The sequence below is a fragment of the Hemiscyllium ocellatum genome, chromosome 29 (assembly GCF_020745735.1).
Source record: "Hemiscyllium ocellatum isolate sHemOce1 chromosome 29, sHemOce1.pat.X.cur, whole genome shotgun sequence".
NCBI classification, from domain to species: domain Eukaryota; kingdom Metazoa; phylum Chordata; class Chondrichthyes; order Orectolobiformes; family Hemiscylliidae; genus Hemiscyllium; species Hemiscyllium ocellatum.
Genome location: NC_083429.1, coordinates 45,207,253 through 45,213,252, shown reverse-complemented (window position 1 = coordinate 45,213,252; position 6,000 = coordinate 45,207,253).

Below are 6,000 nucleotides of genomic sequence, written 5' to 3'. Positions count from 1 at the left end.
AACGATGATTCACATTTGGGAGAACACATTTGATTTCTGATCATTCAGATCATTCCTGGTTTTATCTGCTGTTTAGATGGATCGGCTATGGGAAAGGCAGGGTCATAGGGAAGGGGGTGGTGGGTCTGTATGGGATGTTCTTCAGAGGGTTGGTGTACACCTGATGAGTTGAATGGCCTGCTTCCACACTGTAAGGATTCTATGAACTCAGAAAGGCCACTAGGTACGTTCTAAGAAGGCACCTTGCACCTTTCCTGAAGAAGGGCTCATGCCCGAAACGTCAATTCTCCTGCTCCTTGGATGCTGCCTGACCTGCTGCGCTTTTCCAGCAACACATTTTCAGCTCAACCTTGCACCTTTGGACTGTGTGACTGATCTGTGGTGATTTTTGAATAAAGGAGATTAGGTATGAACACGTTAAGATGCTCATATATAAATGGGCAAGATTCAAACAGGTGAAACATAAGTTACCAGAAATCTGAAATTAAAGCAACAATAATTAAGACAAGGTACTGACAATCAAAAAATAAGTTATTTGCGAAAGAGGAGGTACTGTTCACAAAGATAACATGCATTTGAAGAGAAACTAATCTGATTAAACTGTGTGGTTAGTTCTGTGAAGCAAAAAAGAACATTAACTGGAATACAAAGCTTTCTTATCATCTGCATTTCCTATAACACTTGCAGTAAATTTTTAAAACCCTTTTAAAGAAATTCCTATTCTTTCTGAGGGAAATGAAATGGTGAATGAACTAACATAGTGCAGAACCCATGCCAGATGTGCAGGAAGATCACAGTCGGTTTACAGAGTTGAGGTGGTGATGTGAATATCTATCTCAAGTGGCAGGTACACCTGATCTACGACGATTGGTGGAGTTGCCGATACTGAGGAGGATTGTCAGAGGATACACAGCAGGATATAGATCAGTTGCAGGCATAGGCGGAAAAACGGCAGATGGAGAATCACACAGACACAGGTTCAAGGTGCGGGGGTAGGGGATGGAGTTTAAAATAGAAGTACGAAACAAGTTTTTGCACAAAGGGTTAGTGAGTGCCTGGAATATGCTGCTAGAGGAGGTGGTGGAAGCAGATACAATAGCAGCATTCAAGAAGCTCCTGGACGAATACATCAATAGGAAGGGAATAGAGGGATATAGATCCTGTGAGTGAAGACAGTTTTAGTATGGAAGGGCAAAATATGTCAGCGCAGACTTGGAGGGCCATAGAGCCTGTTCATGTGTATATTGTTCTTTGTTATTTGTATTCCAGTTTAACATCCATCCACCACTAAGAGTAACCACTTCCAAACCTCCAGATCCACAAACTCAAAGAGGATAAATCAGTAACTAAAAAACAGAATCAAAATATTGTGGATGCTGGAAATCAGAAGTAAAATTGGAAACTTGAAAATACTCAGCAGGGCTGCGAGCATCTGAGGAGCGAGAAACAAAGTTATCATTTTTAGTCAATGGTCTTTCTTGAAATTCAAAATGGGTCTGAGATACCTGGGGCTTTGAAAAGATGGGCTGCCAGACTTGGGGGAGTGGTGGTGGAGGGTCACAGTTTGTATGATTTTTGTGGAAAGGTTTCACTGAGCTTTTATATGGGCTCCCAGAGATCCTGGGAATTTGTGTCAGGATAAGCCATTGTTAAGGGATTTTTAAAGGCTAAATTAACCCATGTATTATGGCAAATGGGACTAGATTAATTTGGGATATCTGGTTGGCATGGACGACTTGAATCAAAAGATCTGGTTCTGTGCTGTGTAACTCTATGACTCTAAATAAGATGAAAAATTAAAAGAAATATTCTATTCGGACTGTTAACTTTTCATTTCACATTGAATGATTGATCTCTTTCCTGCATTTTTGGTAAGTGGTGCACATGTTCTTAACTGACAGGAATCAGAAATATTTTGGAGGGTTCAGGGAGTGTGGGGGCAGGGGAATCAGGAAAGGAAGAGTTGCTATGATCCTGTCAATTTTTTCTTCATTAATTTTAAAGGGCCTCTCACTTCATGCGCAAATATTAACACAAAAGGATGCTTGGGGCATCTGTAATGACAAGCAATACGAGTGGGATACCTTTATCCTTGCTATGATCCTTCATGCATACAAGCTCCAAACCTTCTACTATGACAGAAGTTCATAGCTCACTGTCTATGTTTGGTTAATTTATCAATTACCAAGGGATAATCTTCTGTTGGAGTCATACTTGGTACGAGGGAGATGGTTGCCATTGTTGGAAATCAGTCATCACAGCACCAGGATGTCTCCGCAGCATTTCCTCAGGGCAGTGTCCCAGACCCAACCATCTTTAGCTGCTTCATTAATGACGTTCCCTCCATCATAAAGTCAGAAGTGGGGATGTTCACCAATGTTCAGAACTATTTGCAACTCCTCAGATATTGAAGCAGTCCATGCTCAAATAAAGCAAGTCCTGGACAATATCCAGTTTTGGACTATCAAGTGGCAATTAACATTTGAGTCACACAAATATCAGACCATGACTGTCTCCAACAAGACAGAAACTAACCATTGCCATTTGTCTTTCAGAGGCATTACCATCCCTGAGACTCCCACTATTAACATCCTGGGGAATACCATTGACCAGAAACTGAACCAGACTAGCTATATGAATAGTTAGAAAAACAGGTCAGAGGTTATAAATCCTGCATTGAGTAACTCAGCCCTGAACTCCCCAAAGCCTGCTGCCTGTAAGCACAAGTCGGGAATGCACCCACTTGACTGGGTGAGTCAACTCCAACAATATTCCCGAAGCTTGACACCATCATTCATGACTTTCCAGCATTTTGTAGGATTTGCAAAAGAAAACACTGCGACATCAGAAATATGTCTGATAAAAAGAAATAAGTCTTCATCAATTCTCTTTTCAGATGCTGTCAGCATTTTGCATTTTTTGACGTTTCAGGTTACTAGTCTTTGCAAGCTTCTTGCTCTATCAAACAATCATTGAGAGAAATTCGATTGGTAACCATCACTATTTGAATGAGCACATTGACAACACAACAGTTAACTGAATTGACTGAAACATTATCATGATGGTATGCTAATGCTACATTTATAACTAGTTCCAGAATAAGTGGCTGTGTGATGAATCAGGCCATCTGGTTCTCGATTCTGTGATTATTTTCAAGGGTGGATTAAGAGGTTTGGAGTAATATTATAATAATAATGCAGATGCAGCATTTTATACTTGTTATTAGGAAACACAATCAATGAGACTATTCAGTTAGGGAAGCTTGATACCATCTGGGACAAAGCAGCCTGCGTGATTGCCCCCACACCCATAAACTTCCACTCTCTCCACCACCAACACTCAGTAGCGGCAGTGTATGCTATGTACAAGATGCACTGCAGAACTTCACCAAGGCTATTAAACAGCACCTTCCAAAATGTGTACCACTGCCACCCAGAAAGACAAAGGAAGCAGATATAAATGCAAATACCACCACCTGCAAGTTCCCTTCCAAGTCACTCACCATCCTGATTTGAAATCATATTGCTGTTCCTTGAATGTTGCTAGGTCAAAATCCTGGAATTTCCTCTCCAACAGCATTGTGGGTCTACCTACAACACATGGATTGCAGCAGTTCAAGAAGGAGCTCACTATCACCTCAAGGGCAACTAGGGACAGGAAATAAATTAAGGTTTTGTAAAGACTTGTAGCTCGAGTGCAGTTGCAATTGTGAGTATGACAACTAGTGATCTGCATCCATGAACATCAATTAGCCACTAAACGCCACGACCAGCTGTCCCTGGTATCTATACACACAAATTTGAGAAGGACCACAAATTTGACTGGGATAACACAACAATAATAGGTCAAGCCAAACAGAGGACAACCAGAGAATTCCCAGAAGTGTGGCACTTATCCATGAACCAATTCATTGGCCTAGATCCAATAGGCAATGAACCACCGACCACTGCAATGACCAAATGGAATCGGCAACCGGAAGCAATGGGAATGAAACCAAATAAGTTCTAACCGACACAGTACGGCAGCACTTCACAGGAGGGTCCACAGCACTGAGGATGTCACCTAGAATGGGGATAAAATGTCCGCCATCCAAATCCCCAGCTGAGAGAACAACCCACTAGCCAAGCCAGTGACATCCACACCCCACAATAAAAACAGAGGTGAGACTTGCTGCTGACGGCATCTCATTAATGACCTGGGCTGTTGTTAAGGGTTTTAAATGTTGTAGCAGCTGCACTTGTCCAGGAGGACTAGCCCTGAACTTTACATTATAATTGAAATGAACATTGTCACTTTTGAATCGTTGGAGAATTAGGAGCTCAATTATTCTTGGAAAGTACCCATAAGCTGACTAATTTAAGTGGCTAATACATTTAGGGGACTATTCCAGTTAAGAGTTTCTTAAATGAAGTTGTAAATGAAGTGGATGCGGTTAAACAATTTCTTGCTGGAGGTGCATATTACATGGCACTTGTGTGGGGCAAATGTTATTTGCCACTTGTGATTCCACTCTGCTCATGAAGTATGAGGTTTCTTTTGACATTGGCTCTTGTGAGATTTTTAATCCATCTGAAACTGACAATTTCAGCACTTGCCCAAGTGGAGATTAACATATACATTCTGTCACTCACTGTTCTGTGTATACCTCTGCCCAGAGCCAGTTATCAGTAAATGTGTGGAATGAACTTCCAGAAGAAGTGGTGGATGTGGGTACAATTACAACATTTAAAAGACATTTAGATAAGTACATGAATAGGAAAGGTTTGGAGGGATGTAGGTCAGGATCAGGCAGGTGGGACTAGTTTAGTTTGGGATTACGTTGGGCATGGACTGGTTGGACCGAAGAGTCTATTTCCACATTGTTTGACTCTATAACATTCCTCTAAGAAGCCCCATGAAATGTGACACCTTTCAATCGGGTATAACCAGGTTTTCAATTGGGGATCTGTCTAATAACTATCGTTGAATAACAGATCTGGTGTGGAGGCAATAATTTTATATTTTTGGAAGTCATAAAATGTCTTAATTCCTGAGCTTTAAAATGGTTTCATGATACTTCAGAGTCTAACCTCTCAATCCAATTTTTAAAGATAATTGATTTTAGTAGATTGTTGGGCTGTGAGAATTCTTTATCGTGACTGCTGCTTGGTTAGCTTGCTATATAACTCCAGCACGACATGGCAAATTACCATTAAAGATTGTTAGGACCTGCTACACAGTGGAGGGTGAAAATTCTCAGCATAAACATCGTTGGATATTTTTTGAGGTTAACAGTACTTACTTTGCCTCCAAAGTCAACAGATTACATTGAATCATGTAAATCTGTGCCTACAGCCCAGTAACTCAAATCACTGTTAAGAATCTGTAAACAAAGATGGTCTATTGGAGCCCCATTATGAACTCTGAGAAATGGAGAACCACATGCTTAAATTGTATTCAACTTGCACATTTCAAATGTTCATTTTAAAGTAATACTTCGGTCACTCCATAAAGAACATACTCTGCCAGTTTTGCTTTGATAAACTTTATTGCCTTTAGTTTCTGTCACAGTATTGTGGTTAGTACCATACAATTTGCTGGCAACATTACAGAACCAAAGGGATAAAACTTTGACTATTTTGAAAACTCAATTCTCAAAAACAAAAGCATGAAGGACCCACAGCAAAATAATTTATTTTACATCGGAATATCTTGCTGCACCTCTAAGTAGCACAAGCAAAGATGTAGTTATTCATAGAGACATCTGTATATACACAAGTATACATATAAACCAGAGCCAAATTTTAGAGGTTTTTAAAAAAAAATTGATCAACCAAGGTATTTATTTAAAAGTAAAAACACCATCTATCATAGATTGCAATTTATTAAAGTTGTTGGTGTTTCTCTTCCTTCTCCTTCTTCAAAGAAAATAAATCGTTGTTAACCTGATATTTCTTTTTCAAAATGTCTGGCGAAAATTCAAGTGGTAGCTGATGGAACAGCAGTAAGATCTCGTTGCCT